Below are 18,692 nucleotides of genomic sequence, written 5' to 3' on the forward strand. Positions count from 1 at the left end.
TTAAACATTCAAGATAGAAGGCTTGCACTAAATGCTACTAACTTCTACCATTTTTTGGAGCCACTGTTCATTAATATTCTACTTTTAGTTCCTGTCCCCTGTATGTTTATAAAATGAACCTTAAACATCAATAACTTGCAGATGTCCTTATCCTCTTTTCCAAACTATCAAAAGGGGATGTTTCATCAAACAACAAAACCCATCATCCTTTATCTCCTTCAAATCAATCACTGAGATACTTTTGATCTCCACCTAGGCAAAATCAGTGCCTTCCTCAGTCTAAAGAAGTTACAAAAGGCAGACCATGGGGCCCAGGATTTAGCTCAGTGGTGCCACCGCCTACTTCACAAGTGCAAGGTCCTGAGTTCGATCCTCAGTATATAAAAAAAAAAAGACAAAAATATACAAAAAGCAGACCTTCAGCCCTTCTACATCCCTTCAAAGTAAGAGGTCAAAGTCTTGAGGGTCAGGGGAATGAGGTATGAAAGAAAAAACTAATATAAGTAAAAAGGAGAAAAATCAAATGTAAAAATCAAAATAAAGACATAAATCAGTTTAACATTTTTTCTTTCTTTTCTTCCAAAACATAAGTATATAGACCACATTTTCACCTATACAGTGGGCTTCCCCTTATGAACAGAACATTATCTTTCTGTGGGTCGACCATCCGTGTCCATCCACTAAACCAAGAGACTATAGATTGTCATATTCCACAGCTTTCCACTCCTCAAAGCACATAAATACTCCCAGTTCCAATTTGTAGTGTTCCTCTGTCTCTTGAGGGTCCACACACCTCTCTTGAATATCTACTAAGATTTATGCCAAATAAACCCTTTCCATGCCTCTTCCTGATTCCTTCTAAAAATTCTGACAGAAGTTGGCAAACCTCCAAACATTCTATCTTTAGGGGGAGGTTAACTTCTTCATTTCAGCTTCAGGAACCTCCTCAGACCAAGTCTGGTGGTAAATTCATCTGAGCTGAAGAGCTACTTAGGTTGTGAACATAATAGTGCAACTAGGGGTATGGGGCCACTCCCCTCATGCCTATCAGAACCTAGGCAATGCCTCAGGGGAACCCCCCTTGACCACTATCCCAAAGCAGAGATTAAAAATAACAAAGAAGCCTGGATCTTCCTAAAATTCCATGCCAGGGCACATGCCTGTTGAATCCCTTGGCAGGACTTACAGTGACCTTCCTTCACTGGGAACTTGTTAATGGTTCACACATATGGACAGCATCTCATGCATCCAATTGTAATAAAGTGAATTACGGGAAAGGATATGCTCAGTAGATACAACTAAGCTGACTCTGCACCCTGTCAATCATATTGTCAATCACTCCTTAAAAGATCCAATGGGAGGCACCCTACGCAGGACACATGTTTCAAATCCTTAAGCACAATTTATTCAGTGTCCATCCCATTTTTCTTTGCGCCTGTGTCAATTTTTTTTTCTGCTCATGATATATTCTTTTTCTGCTGGCATGAGTCCACTTGCTCTGGATGTACTTTCCCTTTAACTTCATTAAACTACTTTTTCCTTACTGAAGTGTATGTAATGTCCATTTCTTTGTTGTGCACAAGAACCTGGAGTCTATATCCACCAAACCTGTCTCCCAGGGTGGGTGTCACTGTCAGCATAAGGAAGTTGAAAAAGCAGCCTATCTCGAAAAGGAAAAAATTCTTACTTTTTAAAGATCCATTTTACATTTTTGGTCATACGAAGTACTTTATAATAGTTTATCAAATACTTTAAAAAGTTCCAATATGATATCTCTAATGATCTATCTCTTTACTAACTCACAAACTTGTATATATTTTGTAACCTCACAAAGATTCTTGTAAGTGTGCTTATATTATTTGCTTTTCAGATTTAGGCTATGCACCCAGTCAAAAGAATTACTGTCATGTAATGACCTTTCCTGCTCACTAGCATGTTTACATAGTGATATTATTAACAGAACTATCTCTACAAACAATGAATGGCAATGAACACTCAACAGATATGTTGTCAGTGGCTGGATATTTTATTGAAAAAGATCAGGCTTAAAGAAAAGTTTTTTTTAAGATCAAGCTTTTCAAAGGCAATTGCATTGTAAGTATTTTGACAAAAAACAGTTCATAATGTAATGTTGATTTTTCTACTTATGCCTCAGCAATAATAAAAATATGATTACTGGGCCGGGGATTTAGCTCAGTGGTTCCACCGCCTGCCCTGCAAGCACAAGGATCCGAGTTTGATCCCCGGTACCAAAAAAAAAAAAACCCAAAAATAAATAAATGCTAAAAAAATTTTTTTAAAAATATGATTACTATAATTTTCTAAAATTCACATTTTCTGTTTCTTTCACAGAATCAAAATATCAAGAAGTTTTGCTGAATAATTAATATGTACACAAATTTGTGTTACAATGCACATTTCCCAGATGATCGATTAAAATGTTTCATAATGGTTTAGTTGTTATTTGGTGGTTTATTTATTGACCAGCAAGTTAATGTGCAACTTTAGCAAAAATTCAATGCTTTTTGTCTAGTTTCAATGTGAAAAATAACTAGAACCAGCAATGTCTATAACAACTAACAGATTAGAACTATGTATTTAGGAGACCTGTTGAGCCCATGGCAGAATTTGTTCAGTGGTCCAAGAGGAAAATTTTCTAGCTGTTCTTCTCATACTTTTGCTTATAAAGTGATGAAGAATCCATGTTTCAGGGAACTGGGAGATATAATTTCAGTTTATATCCACTATAAGAACAGCAGTTATTCTTCCTGTCAAAAGCTGGGACAGTTTAAAATCCTCTCCACTACTGATGTATGAGACAGACTAGAGGTAGCAATCCTTAGAGCTGAGGGAGCAGATGGAAGAAGTGCTAAAGACATGGTGGACAAAGAATCACCATCTCACAGATATGTAATTAAAAGAAGTCCTTCCCAGAAGTAATGTAATAGAATCAACATTTGTTCAGTGCTGATTATTGACAGATATGTTACTTGACCTTCATTAATTCATTTAATTCTCACAAGATTCCTGGAAGCCGGTATTATTATTGTCCTAATTTTACTGATAAGTAAGAATTTAAATGACTTGTTCATGGTCACAAGACAGTGTGTAAATAGCATTTAGACTGAGAGCTTTCTATATTGGGTTCAAGTATGAAAAGCAATCTGGAACGAGCTGAGTTATTAGAAAGTTCTTGGGAAAAGGCATATTTTCACTGAACTATGCCAGGGTGTCATCATAATTTTCATTTGAAATTTAATTTTTGCTTCATTAGTATACTTTATTTTATTTTCATTTTAATAGTACATGATTCCTGTACATAATGATTATATTCGTCATGAGTAGTTGGTACATGTACATAACACATCTTAATTTGTTTTAATTCCCCTTTCCCTCCCTCCATCTCTAGATCCCTTTTCTGTATGCAAAAGATCTATCTCCCCGTTTTTGACTATCTACCTTTTAGTTTGTTCTTAAATAATTTATATGTTGGGTTTCTCATATAAGAGAAATTATATGATATTTAAGCATGTGTGCCTATTTTATTTGACTTAATAGTAGGTCTCAAGATAACATCCATTTTCCTACAAATGACTCAAATTTATCCTTCTTTATAGCTGAGTAGTATTCCACTGTATGTGTGTGTGTGTGTATATATATGTGTGTATATATATATATGTGTATATATATGTGTGTATATATATATGTGTGTATATATATATATATATATATATAATCACATTTTCTTTGCCCATTCACCTGTTCATAGCCATATAGGCTGCTTCTAAGATGTAGCTATTATGAGTTCAGCTACTATAAACACAGTTATGCACTTATGACTATAAATGATATATTTAACTTTTTTGGGATGATACAGAGAAGGAGAATAGCTTGATTGAATCAAATTTCTATTGTTAATTTTTTGAGTAAACTCCATACTGATTTCAATGGTAGTTGAAATAGATTACATTCCCACTAACAGTGCAGAAGTGCTCCCTTTGCCTCGCAGCCTCACAAAACTGTTATTATTTGATTTCTTGATAATAACCATTCTTTCTGGAGCAAGATGGAATCTCAATGTTCTTTTAATTCCATTTATTTCATGGCTGAAGATGTCAAACATTTCTTTATGCATTTATTGGCCATTTGTACTTCTGAGAAGTGTCTACTATGTATTTCCCATTTTTATTTGGTTTATTTTGAGGAATCTAATTTTTCTAAGTTCTTCATATATTTTATTCCTTTTTTTCTTTTTTTTGGTACTGGGGTTCGAACTCGGGTCCTTGCGCTTGCACAGCAGGTGGCAAAACCACTGAGCTAAATCCCCGGCCCTCTTCATATATTTTGTTTTATTTTATTTTATTTATTTTTTTTTGGTACTGGGGATCGAACTTGGGTCCCTGAGCTTGCACAGCAGGCAGCAAAACCACTGAGCTAAATGCCTGGCCCTCTTCATATTTTAGACAGTGGTCCTCTGTTCAAGAAGTAGCTGGGAAATTTTTTTTCCCTTTCTGTAGGTTATCTCTGCATTTGATTGTTTCTTTTGCTGTGCAGAAGCTTTTTAATTTGTTATCTCATTTGCTGATTCATGATGTTATTTCTTATGCATTTGAGGCTCTGTTCATAAAGTCTTTACTTATGCCTATGTCTTCAAGAATTTGACCTATTTTATCTTCCAGCAGAGTGTTTATGTTTAATATTTAAGCCTTTCATTTATTTTGATTTCATTTTAGTACATAGTGAGATACATGGGTCTGGATTCAATCTTTTGCAGGTGGATAATCAGTTTTCCCAGTACTATTTGTTAAAGAGGCAATCTTTCCCTCAGTGTATATGTTTAGCCCACTTACCAAAGATCACATGGCTGAATGTGCCTGGGGTTGTTTATGCATTCTCTCTTCTGTTCAATTGATCCATAAATATGTTTCTGTGTTGGTATCATGTTGTTTTTATCACTGTAGATTTGTGATATAGCTTAAAATCTAGGATTGCAATGCCTCTTGCTTTGCGCTTGTTGCCAAGGATTGCTTTTACTATTCTGCATCACTTTTGGTTCCATATAAATTTTAGGACTTGTTTTTCTAGTTCTGTGAGGAATTCTTTTGGTATTTTGATTTGGATTGCATTAATCTATATATACATTTTGGTAGTATGGACATTTTGACAATATTGGAACCTATAGAGGAACAGGTGATATCTTTTTTATTTTTTGCTTTCCTCTTTCATTTCTTTTTTCACAATAATATGGTTTTTGTTATACAGGTATTTGACTTTCTTGGTTATGTTTATTCCTAAGGATTTAATTTTTTTGAAGATATTGTAAATAGTATTGTTTTTCTAATTTCTTTTTCTATGGGTTCATTATTATTGTAAGAATGCTATTAATTTTTGTGTTTTGATTTTGTATCTTGCTACTTTGATAAATTTTAAAATTATTTCTAGGTTTTTTTTGGTGGAAGTTTTGGGATCTTCTATGTAAAAGGATCTTGTCATTTGTGCATAATGGGTGGTTTGAGTTTTTCCTTTCCTATACATACTCTTTTTTTCTTTCTCTTGCTTAATTGCTCTCGGTAAATGTTCAAGTACTATATTGAACAGGGGTAAAAATAGTGGCCATCCTTGTCTTGTTCTTGATTTTAGAGAAAAAAAATCTTTCTGTTTTTTCCCCATTTAATGTGATGTTGGCAATAGATCAGTCATAAATGACCTTTATCAGATTGAAATAAAGTCCTTTTATACCTATTTTTAATGATTTTTTAAATCATTAATGGATGTTGGATCTTGTCTATGGCTTTTCTGGATCTATTGATAGTCATTTGATTTTTGTCCTTGCTTCTGTTTATTAGATGTATTACATTTATTGATTTGCATATGTTAGACCATCCTTGCACCCCTGTGGTGAAGCCTACTTGGTCATGATGTATGATCATTTTAATTCTCATTGCCAGTCGTGTTGACAATTTTTGTATTTATTTTCATTAAAGAGTTTGTCCTACAGCTTTTTACAGTTCTTTTTCAGTTGAGTCCTTGTTTGATTTTGGAATCAAGGTAAAACTGGTTTCTAGCAATGAGTTTGGCCATATTTTCTTTTCTTTCGATTTTATTAAAGATTTTGAGAAGCATTGGCACTCTGTATTCCCTGAAATTCTTGTGGAATTCAGTGGTGAATGCACTGGGTCCTAGGCTTTTTTAGTTGGCAGGCTTTTAATATTGCCTCAATTTCATTGACTATTATTGGATAGTTCAAAGTTTCATCTTCTTGGTTCAGTTTTGGTAATCCACATGTGTCTAGGAATCTATATATTTCTTCTACTTTTACCAGTTTATTGTAGTATAGGTTTTTTAAGTATTTACAAATAATATTCTGGATTTCAGTATGATTTTATCTTTTTCATTTCTAATTGCATTAATATAGATCTTGTCTTTGCTTTTCTTTATTAGAAAGATTGGCTAAGGGTTTGTCTATTTTATTTATTCTTTTAAAGAACCAGCTCTTAAATTTCATTGATTCTTTAGATTTTCTAGCTTTACTTTTATTGATTTTTATTCTGATATTTATTTTTCCTTCCTTGTACTAGCTTTGGATTTTAATAGCACTTTTTTTTTCTAGGACCTTGAGGAACACATTAGGTTATTTATTGAGGATGCTCTGTTTTTCTGATGTGAACATTCACATTGATAAACAACTTTCTTAGAATTGCTTTCATTATATCCCACAGGTTCTGAAATATTGTACTGGGATTATAGTTTTATTCTAGGAACTGTTTGATTTGTTCCTAAATTTCTTCTGTGGCTCATTAATTATTTCAGCATGTATTATTTAATTTTCATAAGTCTGCAAAATTTCTGTGGTTTATTTTGCCATTGATTTCTAATTTGAATGGTGGTCTGAGTATATGTATGGGAAAACTACAGTTCTTTTGTATTTATTTAAGCATGCTTATTATACTGCTATAATGTGGTTTATTTTGGAGAAAGTTTTCCATTTTATTGAGAAGAATATGTATTCCCTTGTTGGGTGGAACACTGTAGATATCTATTAAGTACATATTTTCAAAGGTGTGTTTCAACTTTGATATTTATTTGTTGATGGTTTTGTCTAGTTGATTTATTTTTGACAGTGGGATATTGAGGTTCCCTGATATTGTTGTATTGTGAAATTTTATATTCAGTAGTATTTTATGAAGTTAAATGTGACAGTATTCAGTGCATATATATTTACAGTCATTATATCTTTCTGCTGAATTCTTTCCTTCCATAATATGTAGTAACTTCTTTTGATCAATTTTGGCTTGAAGTCCATTTTGTCTGAAAGTAAAATAGCTACTCTTGCTTGTTTTGGGGCTCTCATTGCATGGGATATTGTTTTTAATCCTTTGATTTTTGGTCTATCAATTTATATTTGGATTAAATATTTTTGTATGTAGCGTAACAGTGGCTTTTGTTTTTTATTTAACTTCTCAATCTGTAGCTTTTGATTGGGGAGTTCAAACCTTTTACATCAAGAGTTACACTGAAAGGTATTGACTTATTCTAGTTATCGTATTATTTTCCTGTTGCTGATTCCTTTATTTTTCTGTTTTGCTTAACTTCTCACCCTACTTGTTGTATTCATTCCATTAAACTTTTTGCCATGATTGGCTTCATTATCTCTGATTAGGATATGGTTGAAAAGGTTTTTGGAGTGCTGATTTGGTGACCATGAATTTCTTAAGGTGCTCTTTGCCATGGAAACTCCTTATTCCTTCAATTTTGAGAGATAGTTTTGCAGGACATCACTCCACACTCTCTATGGTTTGTGTTGAGAAGTCTACTAATGCTAAAAGATTTGCCTCTATAAATGATCGGTTGCTTTTTTGTAACAGCTTTTAAGATTCTGTCATTATGTGGGCCTTCTGGTATTTTCAAGTTGTCTTTTTTTTTTCTTTTTTGAGACGTTCTTTCCTGATCAGGGCTCTTTGGGGTTCTATGCCTCACTTACCTGTATGCTGAATTGTTTCCCCATACTTGGAACATATTCTGCTATAAGTTTTGTAAATAGATTTTTTTCATGCCATTCTTACCATCTTCTTGTTTGTTTTTTGTTTTGTTTTGTTTGAGACAGGTCTCACTGTGTAGATCAGGCTGGTCTTGAACTCATGATATAGTCCAGGCTTGCCTGGAACTCTCATTGATCCTCCTACTTCAGCTTCCTGAGTGCTGAGATTATAGGGATGTGTCGCTCTATCTTTCTTGTCATCTTTTGACTTTTCTCTAATTCCAATTATTCTTAGGTTAGTTTTATTTGTATCATTTAGCAATTGTTAGAACCATTTCTTCTGTTCTCTTGTTGCTTTTATTGTATCTCTGAGTATATGGCCATAGTCATCAGCTCTATCTTCTAGTTTTGGATTTTGATAGCTCTTTTTTTTTTTTTCTAACTCTATTCTTTACACATGATCTTAGCCAAAAGGCTGAGAAGTGCTCTAACTCTCTTTATCACTTCAGCTGCCCATATTTTCAATAGAATATTTTATTGCCTCAACTTCTATTGGGTACTTTCCATGGATTCTAATTCTTTGCTAAATTGTTATTCATATTTGCATCATGTTCTTTAGCTCAGCTGCCTTTTTATTTTTTTCTTCTTTAAGTTCACTGATCATTTTGTTTAGTCATTCCATTTTGCGTTTGCCAAGCTTCTTGTGGTTCTATTTTCTTTTCCTTCTTTTATCACTTCACATAAATCAACCATTTGGTCTTTTCATTTCCTCCTTACCAGTGCCCCTTGGATAAGCTTTAGGGATGTTGGGAGTTTGGGGAGCATTTTGTTGTCTTCTTTCCCCCTATTTCTGTTCTCTCTTTCTCTCTCTCACTCCCTTTTTTTTTTTTTTTTTGCTGAATGTGGACAGTCAATTAGAGTGTAATAACTTTCTTGCTAGTTTTGAGATCTCTTTACTTAATGTCTGTTTTCCAGTGATGTAATCTTGCTTTGTTTGTATTTTCGTGTTTATATACCTGTTTGACCTCCTCAGTTTAATGGGATTGAGTTTGGTGTTGCAAGGACAACATCACTAGAAATTAGACCAATGCCAACAGATTCAACCATATGTCAGTCATGTACATTTAAACTTGTTTGAACAATTTTACCCTTTTATTGTTGCCCACACAGACTGGACTATACTGGTACTAAAAGGTAGGTTTGGATGTGGAGGAAGCAAGGAAGGCAAAAAGAAGAGATAAAGGAAGGGGATAAGACAATAAAAAAAGAGAGGAGATATTAATGGATGGAAGACAATCAGGAGATTGGAGTTATTGAAATTATTTTTATATCTGGAATAAAGTGCTAATGTTGAGGAGGTTTGAGAGGAAATGTGTGACAGTGGAAGCAAGGACACAGATGCAGGGAGGTGTAACTAGAGTTTGGGGGAATCTGTGAGAATGTTAGAACTTGTTAATATGTTGTTTGTTAGCGTATGTTGGGATCTTTACGCACAATTTTGCTGAGGGTTACTCTGATTTGTTCATGAAAGATATTTAAAGTAATGCACAGGGTAATTTTTATTCCCCTTTGCTCATCCACAAACACTTCCTATATATATGCCAGATGAAAGGAAGAAAAGAAGAGAGGAAAGATAAAGGAATAAGAGGGGAAGAAAGAAAAAAGAAGAGAAAAACAACAACCAAAAGGAAAAACTCACCAGTTGTGAAACATAAAATCAAATCAGAATCAAAGCATCATCCTGGTCTCATGTATATTGCAGTCTGAGTTCAATTGGATGCCTCTAAGCTCCTCTCATCACCCCCACGATTTGCTCAGTTGCTTGCCTATGATCTAGGTGGCCTGTTTCAGGATGGCCCTCTGTGCCCATTTCCCAGCTGCAAACTGTTCTCTGGGCCTAGATAACTAACTATAGGCCTTTGTCTCTGTCTCAGGATCCAAACACCTCAGTTGATTTAGGAAGAGGAAGGTGCAGTGTAATTGTCCAGCACCCAGTTCTTCAATGACTTCTGCCAGGGCCCTCTCAATCCCCACTCCTTTCCCTGAATGGCAAGTCCTTTTATTGCCTTATTAGTTTCCCTCTACAAGCCTTCTGTCTAGCACATGCCTAGATACCCTCTGGCCAGGATGCCTCTCTGTTTCTCCACCTGTGGTCTTTCTTGTTCATTCTCCCCAAAGCATCACTTAACCCATGAACCTAGTGGAGCCCTAGGCTCACTGCGTTCAGCAGCCCCTGTGCAGGTGCCTAATATTGGGCAGGAAGTGCACAGGATGTCTTGTGGGCAGGACATCACTGGTGTTTGGGGGAAGGAAAGGGCCACTGTTTATTTCTGGGGAAATCTTGTCTCTTCTCTCCCTAGGGTTCCAGCATTCATGGATGCTGCTTACTTACATAGCCTCTGAGCTACAGTTATCTCAGTGTTCAGATACAGGTCCCTAGTCAGGATGGTGCACTTGTTTTCAACCTCCCCAAGCACCCACTGGTGTACTCTCATACACGCTTACATGCTTACACTTTCCCCAATGCCCTGGTTTGTGAATATCTTGCTTGCTGTGTTCTTCCCTGTGGGAAGGGTAGAAAGATTTGGAGCTTATTCCAGTACGCTCTTATCACTGGGCCAGCTCCCTCCTTCAGGTGTCTGATCCTCTCCCAAGATGGCCTGCGTGCTGAACCTAGGGTAAAAGGGGTGCCATGGTCCACTCCTGCACCAGCTTCCCTGGTGAATCCAGTGATACTGGATTTTGGTCCAGTGATTTGCTTCTTCTGTTTGCCTCCCTGCATGTATCTGGCTTTTTGTACTGTCCCAGCCGCAGTGTCATACCTAGTTCCCTCCAGTACACATACTGGAGCTTCCCTTGCTGCTGCTACCTAGTAGGCTACGATGAATCTTGCCTTACTTTTGTTTTGGTCAGAGACCTTTGGATAAAGAATACAATTTTTAATAAAACATGCATGTTAAACAAAATTTCTTTATGATCAAACATAAACCATCAAACACAGAAGACCATTGCCTAGGCCTCAAGAATATCTTTATCCCAAATCAAAAATTGAACAGTTCAGTCAATAATCATAATAAAAATAGTAATAATAAATTTAAAATAAAATATATGATATTCATAACTATTGTCTCCCAGAAAAACCTAAAATAACTTCAGACGACATAGAATATAAAAAGATACCAGTATCCCTTAACTTTTCAATGTATGCCTGTTTCCTAAATGAAAACAGGATGAAAATATATTAAGTAGAAAACTAGAGAAGGAAATTAAAAAAAAAATAGGAATCATAAAGATAATAACACAATCCAGTGGATAAGGATACAGAAAAGTAGAAAAAAATGCTAAACTTCTATAGCTTAAAAGATATATACAAAATCCTAAAAGTTAAATTTCAAAGCACTAGAAATCATCCCGATATGTTTTATAAGAAATAGTAAGACAAATTAACAGAAAATAAAATATAAAAATCCTTGTTAATATTTTTAAAATATCAATGAGATGTTTGGATCTTCATTAGTAAATAAAAATTCCAATTTAAAAAAATCTCAGAAGACAGTTTAACAGTTATTATGTAAATACTCAGATAATTTTATAGGTAAGTTCTTAAAAGTTTCAAGAGTAGGTAATTCTCATTCTATTTCTTTTCTTTTTTTTTTTTTTTGGTACCAGGGATCTAACTTGGAACTTTGCGCTTGCGAGGCAGGCACCATCCATTCTATTTCATATATGCTTTCTGAGTTAATGAAATTCAGAATAAACATATATTTTCTAATCAATATTGAAAAATCAATGGATGGATAATTACCTAATTATTTTATGTAGTTAAGACATTCCTGATAGATCTAAGTGTAATATATTTGCCCATTCCCTCTCAAAATGAGAAGAATAATCTTCAATGAAAGACCAACAAATTGAATTCTTCACAGATCATATACAAAGCAGTTCTCTGAAACTGTTTTCTAAGGCTGGCTTCAAAAATGTAAAGATACCATTTTAGGGGGAACTCTATTACATTGCAGGCTATAATAGTCCGTGGCTCACCAAAGGCAGCCTAGTAGGAGTCATCAGTTGTGCATACAAGTCAAAAGGTAAATTATTCTTACAAAGAATTTAAAAGCAATAGTAAAATTAAACAAAAATCCCTCTGTTTCTATTATAAGCACGCAGTGACAATTCTAAATAACGTCTGTGATAAAATATTCGTTCTAGACAATACAATTTTGTTGGTCTAAACAATTGCCTATACCCAGGCCACACAGCTCCCTCTGCCTGTCTTTGACACACCACTGGTCCTGAATGAAATTCAAACAAAGCAAACCAAAACACACACAACAATTAAAGCACATAAACCTTTGAGAAAATTCAACATCTCTTCCTGATTTCTTTCCCTTTGTGGTAAAACTAGATGTAAATGGATAACTTGGCATGATAAAAATTGTGGTCTGAAATTTACATCATAATTGATTTAAAATATTATAAGGATTTCATTAAAATCTTTAATAAGGCAATGATTGTTAATAGAATTATGACTTTCACATTGCCATTGAAATTCAAAGGAATACAATGAAATAGGAGATAGAAATAAGGTGAATACTGATAGGAAAGAGACAAAGCATCATTATTAATAAGTTATATATACTTATTAAACCCAGAAAATAATGAAATTACTTACAATCATTGAGTATACTATGTAGACTCAAGAACAAATGAAAAATATTATTTTATTTTCCTATGACTTATAAACTAGGAACTATAAGGTATGATGAAAATATAAAAATCAAAACACAACAAAAATGAAAATACTTAAGGATTACACTTAGCAAAAATATGAAAATTATGGAGACAATATTTCAGAGACTATGAAAATAACTTTTTAAATGCTGAATTGCCATATTAGGAGATGAAAATTGTATATATCTAAAGCATATTTATTATTTTAATTTAATACATACGTCTAACGATATTCAAATAACAGTCCCAGTAGAACATTTTTGAATTTATTAAAATTTAAAATTTCCATTGCAGGAAAAATAAACATATAAGAATAAATAATTTTTGGAAAAAATGTTTCATAAATGAAGACAGAAGGGGTGCTTGCCCTAGCAGTTATTAGGGAATACTATATAATTTGGAAAAATAAGATAGTAAAATATTAATGTAAGAATTAATTGACTAGGAGCTGAGTTTGCAGCTCAGTGGTAAATGTTTGTTGTTACGCACAAGGCCCTTGGTTTGATCAATAGAACCTCAAAAAGAAAAGAAAAGAAAAGAAAAACCTATAATGAAAATCAATAGGCACATATGATACAGGCTAACAATAATACTTAAGAACTTAGAATGTGATATTAAATTTTTAGAAACTAGTGAGTATTACAGAGGACCATGACAGAGCAAAAGCGATTGATAGAACAATTTTGGGAGAGACTTACCCTATTAAACAGGAACAATTATAATAAAGTTGTAGTAAGAATATATACATGGTACTGATGTGCAAGAAGACAAAAATACCAAGAAGCCAGAGTAGAATGCCAGACTCAGAGCCATCCATGTAAGGAAATGTTCCTATGTCAGAGGAGACACTGCAGAGTAGCAAGACAAGCATAGACTTCTTAACAAGTGGTCCAGAAATAGTTCACCAGAGGAAAAGGGGATTCCTTCCTCACAGCAGGCCCAAAAGACCAAATATGTGAGGAAACCATGTGTAAGAAAACTCTTAAACTTTAAAACAAACTACTGTGTAATACCTTTATGCTTTAAGGAAAGAGTTGTATCTAAAACAAAACACAAATCACAAAGCTTAGTTACATGAAAATGAACACTTCTGTGAATAAAAACAAACCCTAATTAATGTGAGAAATAAACTTCAGCCAGGCACAGTCATTGGTGAACAGTTGGTCACAGTCTCACCTGGTATCCAGGATCTTAGTATCCTAAACAAATAATTGAGTAGTTAGAAAGGCAGAGATTTATTAAAGGGAAATCAGTCTTCTGGCCCAATGAGAAAACTCAAGAGCAAGTTTACTAATGGCAGCCCTGTCTGTTTTAGATTTGAGGTTCAAGTACACTGGGGAGAGTTCCAAGTGGGCATTGCTCATAGATGGCAATAGCCAGTAATGAAAGTGTACCCCTGAAGAATGGAGGACAAGCAGAGTCACAGATAGATGGCAGCTGCAGTGAGTTCCAGGGCTTGCTTCTCATTTGTTTTCCTAGAATTTGGTGAGGGATCAGGGCTGATAACTAGCTGGACTTCTTTCTAATCAACTGAATCTCCATCCTCACATTGCTAAGTCTGCTGTGAGCTTACAGCCAGGATATCTCCCACACTATTTCTTGCTTTATAGTGATGCATACCTATAATCTCAGCTAATCTAGAGGCTGGAGCAGGAGGGTTGGGATTTCAAGACTGACTCTGGCAACATAGAGAAACCTCATTAAACAAACAAAAAAACAACCAAAACAAAACATAAAAAAGCTTCAGAGTTTGAAGATATTTGTAATTAACAAAGAAATGAATTACCAAATGTATAAAAAGCTCCCATCGATCAATAAAGGATTAAAAAATAGATAAGTGGACCAAAAACAAGAATAGGAAAATTACAAAAAGACATTCTCTCTGGAGAAACCTTTATGGAAAATTTATAATATGTAGGGAAGCAGCTTTAGGCCAAACTTAATTCACCGAGAGGTATGTATAATTGTGATATCTGTGCCTGAGAAGAGGGAACTGAATATTCAGAGAAATAAAAGAGTAGGCTGTGGCCAACCCCACAAGACTTTAGTGATGTTTGCAGTTCTCCTTGCTCTGTCCTTTTCTCAGTGGGTGATGGCTACATAACTGCACCTGGCTACACTCTTTTAGGAGAAGAGCCCCAAAACCTGTAGGAGCTGGTACATAGTTTTCTGTGTTCTCTTCTCCTGCCACAGTGAGCCCAAAGCTTTAGGTTGAGATGGAGGTGCCACAAGATTGAAGCACTCTTGATGGGTGTGCTGGGCCACACCTGTAATCCCACCACTGTACAAGGCTGAATCAGGAGGACTGAAAGTTCAAGCCTACCTAAGATGACTTATTGAGCCTCTGTCTCAAAATTAAAAAAAAAAAAAATAAATAAGTATACAAGATTAAGGATGTAGCTGAGTATGAAGGCCCTGGGCTCAATCCCCAGTACTAAGGGGAAAAAATAAATGATTAGATTGAAGCACATTGGTAAACAGCTTACCATACAAGGATAGCTGTCCAAGAAGTTCTAGGATTCATATAGACTTTACAGGATCAGAAAATTCTTTGACCACTGAGATGTTAAGAATGACTGCTACCATAGCTGGTCCCCCACAGAGACATTTATCTTTGACCATTGATTGAGTTCTAAATATATACATTCATACATACAAAGACACCTATAGCCACTCCCCTTATATGTGGGTTCTGTATTCAACTAAGTTTGGGTGAAAAATATTCAGGGAAAACTACTGCATCTATAGTGAACATGTAGAGACTTTTCTTATCACTACACCCACAATAAATATTACAAGTATTTATAGTAGGTATTATAAGTAATCTAAAGATAATTTAAAGTATATGGGATGATGTGTATATGCAAATGCTATATATGCCATTTTATATCACAGTCTTGGACATCTAAGGATTTTGGTATCCATAGGAAGTTGTAGGACCAGTCCTCATGAATAGCAAGGAATAGCATAAATATCTGATGGATTAAACAGTTAAAACAAATTCCAACTTTTAAAACAAGAAAATATAAGTAAATATTTAACATATGTCAAGGGAAAAGGCTTTTCCAAATATAATGTAGTGAAAAATATCACAGGTGAAAAAAATATGTCTGACTACCTGCAGTAACATTTTATGTATCAAATATGTCATAAACTTAGTGGAAATTAATGACATAATGGGTATAGAAGCTATCAAAAATGAATAACTTGACATGCCAGCATTATACATAATACAAAAGGACCAAAAATGTGAACTTATACTTCCTATAATTTATGAAGAGTGAAATATAGACAGCTACCTTCCAGAGCTATCAATATCTGAACTAGTGACAAGGTATGTGTCTGAGTTCCTTGCTCAATTAGCAAAGATAAAACACTTCCAGAACTGCCCCTGGAATACAAATAAACAAGCCCAAAATATTTTACATAGGAGGCTGTATGTATATATACATATTTATCAAAGGTGTGAAAATAATCTTGGATTTTAATTTTTAGTTACTTTTTTGTATGTCCAATTTTCTTTAATAAGTACCTATTTAAAAAATTAAAAATATTATATATTTATATATATATATATACATATTTTTTTTGGTGAGGTAAGAGAAATACCATTAGGTCTTTTTGTTACAAATCACGGATCTGATACATAACAATGAATATTCCCAGGAAGCTTCCATTTCCCAAGAAGTTGTTGGTTGAGTGGCATGATCTGGAAAAAGTTCTTATCTTTTGGGAGAGTGACATAAATAATTCTCACTTTGTATGACTCACGTGTTTTGGAAGAACAGCTGAAGTCTCTATTAAAAAAAGCATTATGCCCCTATGAGATTCTCCCATTCCTAAGATGAATATAATATTTGAGAAGGCCTGAGTATTTTTCTACCTTGTAGTCGTACATGAAGAATTATTTTGTGTGGTGCCACAGGTTAAATGCATATCATGAAATTCACTTTCCTCCCTACTGCCATTTCTGTCACTTAATTCAATGAAAGTCTACAAAAATACAGGATGACTCAGAATATTGGAGCTGTGGCTAAGCGAGAAAAGTTCATTCAAAATTGATTTTCTTTCAGGACTCCTTGATATTCTTCATTCCAATTGTTCACCTCTACTGTAGGGCTCAGTAAACACTTAAGGAAGTTACCATGCACTGCAGCCTGCCGGAGACATGAAGGAATGTAGAGCAGGATAATCACAACATCATCAACCCAATTCTCCAAGGTAGCTGGCCAATAATGCTGTTCTAATTGAATAACTTATCCACAGCTATTTCCCCTGGGAGAGCTGAAGGCTCAGCCTCGGCAAAGAGGCAGATGGTGCTGCATATACAATGAAACCTGTAATTTTCTCTTGCCATTGGACATGTTAACAGTGGGCTGTTTCTGCTTATTCTTTAATATTTTATTTTAATAGTCCCTTCCCAAATTATCATGTGCCGTGAAGCAGCCAAAGACAGATTCACTGATACATATCATATTTAATTTATCATACCTCTAGCTCACTGAACAACTTACTTGGTAATCAGCAGCAGTATATGTCAGAATCAGGTGCAAACTGAAATGAAAACCATAGAAAAGAACCCAATTAAAACAAAAAGGGGAGATGAGTCTTCGCGGTGACACTGCATTAACTAGCGGCAAAATATGGAATATCAAATCCATTCTAATTCTGATTTTTTAAACAATAATTTGCTGTGTGATATACATACCCAAGATATTTGCGCAGACAATGGAGAGGTTCTGTTTTCTGCTGTGAGGATGATTCAACCACTGGGATCAGGAAGGCGAGGAAGGGGGCTGTGTGGCTGCTTGATTTTCCTGACTAGTGGCAGCCAAAGTTGGAAAGAGGGAAGTGCAAGCTTAAAGGGCAAGCAGAGACAGCCCATCAGTGGGCTAACAATGCGACAGATGACAGGGCCAGAGGCAAACCCAGAGCCTCCAGCCCATCAGCCTGCACAGGCTGCCAAAGAGCAGCTGCAGCAATGGAATAAGATCATCCAGACTTCAAAGCTGGGGCCTTGCTGGAGCCAATGATTACTTATCTGGAAACAGCCTTCCATGCCCTGGAAACAGCCCTCCATGCAGTTTTCCTTCTTTTCCTGGAAGAGAAGGGAAAGGAATCAAGGTGTAATAGATGAAGAGAAAGAAGATCTCTTTGTGCAAGATTTCCTTGTCAGAAACTATGTCATAAAGAATGTTCCACTCTGCAAAGCTATTTCTCTGTAGTTTGTCTAAGAGGAGGAAAGCTTTCCCGGCACTAGTGAGCAAGTGCACCATTGCTGATACCTGTCAAATATGCCAGAGCTCAGGAAGAAAGTACTGGAGGTCACAGGGCAGCACAAGTCGTCCTGTGGTCATGGAAAGCAGATGATAAGATTAGGCCGATTTTGTTTTGGAAAGGTAAACCAGTGCTGCAGCACCCTGATGTGGATAATTCATGAAGCTTCTGGTTTGCATTGGACACCCGACATGTCTTTCACAAAGAAATGACACAACAATTAATGTGTCAAATAATAATGCAGCACTTGGAGGAGGATAATTGTACCCAGCGTTAGATAGTTATTAGGTCAGAATGAATGCTCATCTTTTCAAAGGAAGTGGCATCTACTCACTCTGGCATCCTACTGTAAGTACAGTATTGTGTTCATAATCACACAGGCTTCAGCCAGGAATGCTGGATTTTATCATATTTTCCTCCATTTGGCATAATACTCTGATGATTTCCTACACAGCAAACTCAGTCATGTGAAACACAAATGACTGTGATGAAAGATAGATTGTTACACATGGAGGAGACGCTTTCTTTGTTTTTCACATAAAATAAAGCATGAGAATTGTCCCTCAGAAGGTTGGAGAATATGTAACAAAAACTATCAGACCTGAGTTTGCTCATGTGTAAAAGATAGTCTTTCCCATTGATGATTTAATGCATGAGGGTATCAATCATTCACATCATGGCCTCAGAAGTCTTTGTTCAATTTCTG

General features: G+C 35.2%; 1 long non-coding RNA gene across 1 annotated transcript in view; it reads right to left on the minus strand.

Annotated features, from left to right (window-relative positions):
• Positions 1-17,803, minus strand: part of LOC147823499 (uncharacterized) — a 41,921-nt gene extending 24,118 nt beyond the window's left edge. The window contains exons 1-2 of the long non-coding RNA XR_015443743.1: positions 17,418-17,803; positions 17,224-17,263 (exon numbers count right to left, since the gene is read on the minus strand). This is a non-coding gene — a long non-coding RNA (uncharacterized LOC147823499). The remainder of the gene's footprint in view (positions 1-17,223; positions 17,264-17,417) is intronic.
• Positions 17,804-18,692: the final 889 nt, after the last annotated feature.

Source organism: Heterocephalus glaber, unplaced genomic scaffold, assembly GCF_053883595.1.
Source record: "Heterocephalus glaber isolate CG9 unplaced genomic scaffold, H.glaber_assembly_v1.0 deba00001577, whole genome shotgun sequence".
In the NCBI taxonomy this organism is placed as follows: domain Eukaryota; kingdom Metazoa; phylum Chordata; class Mammalia; order Rodentia; family Bathyergidae; genus Heterocephalus; species Heterocephalus glaber.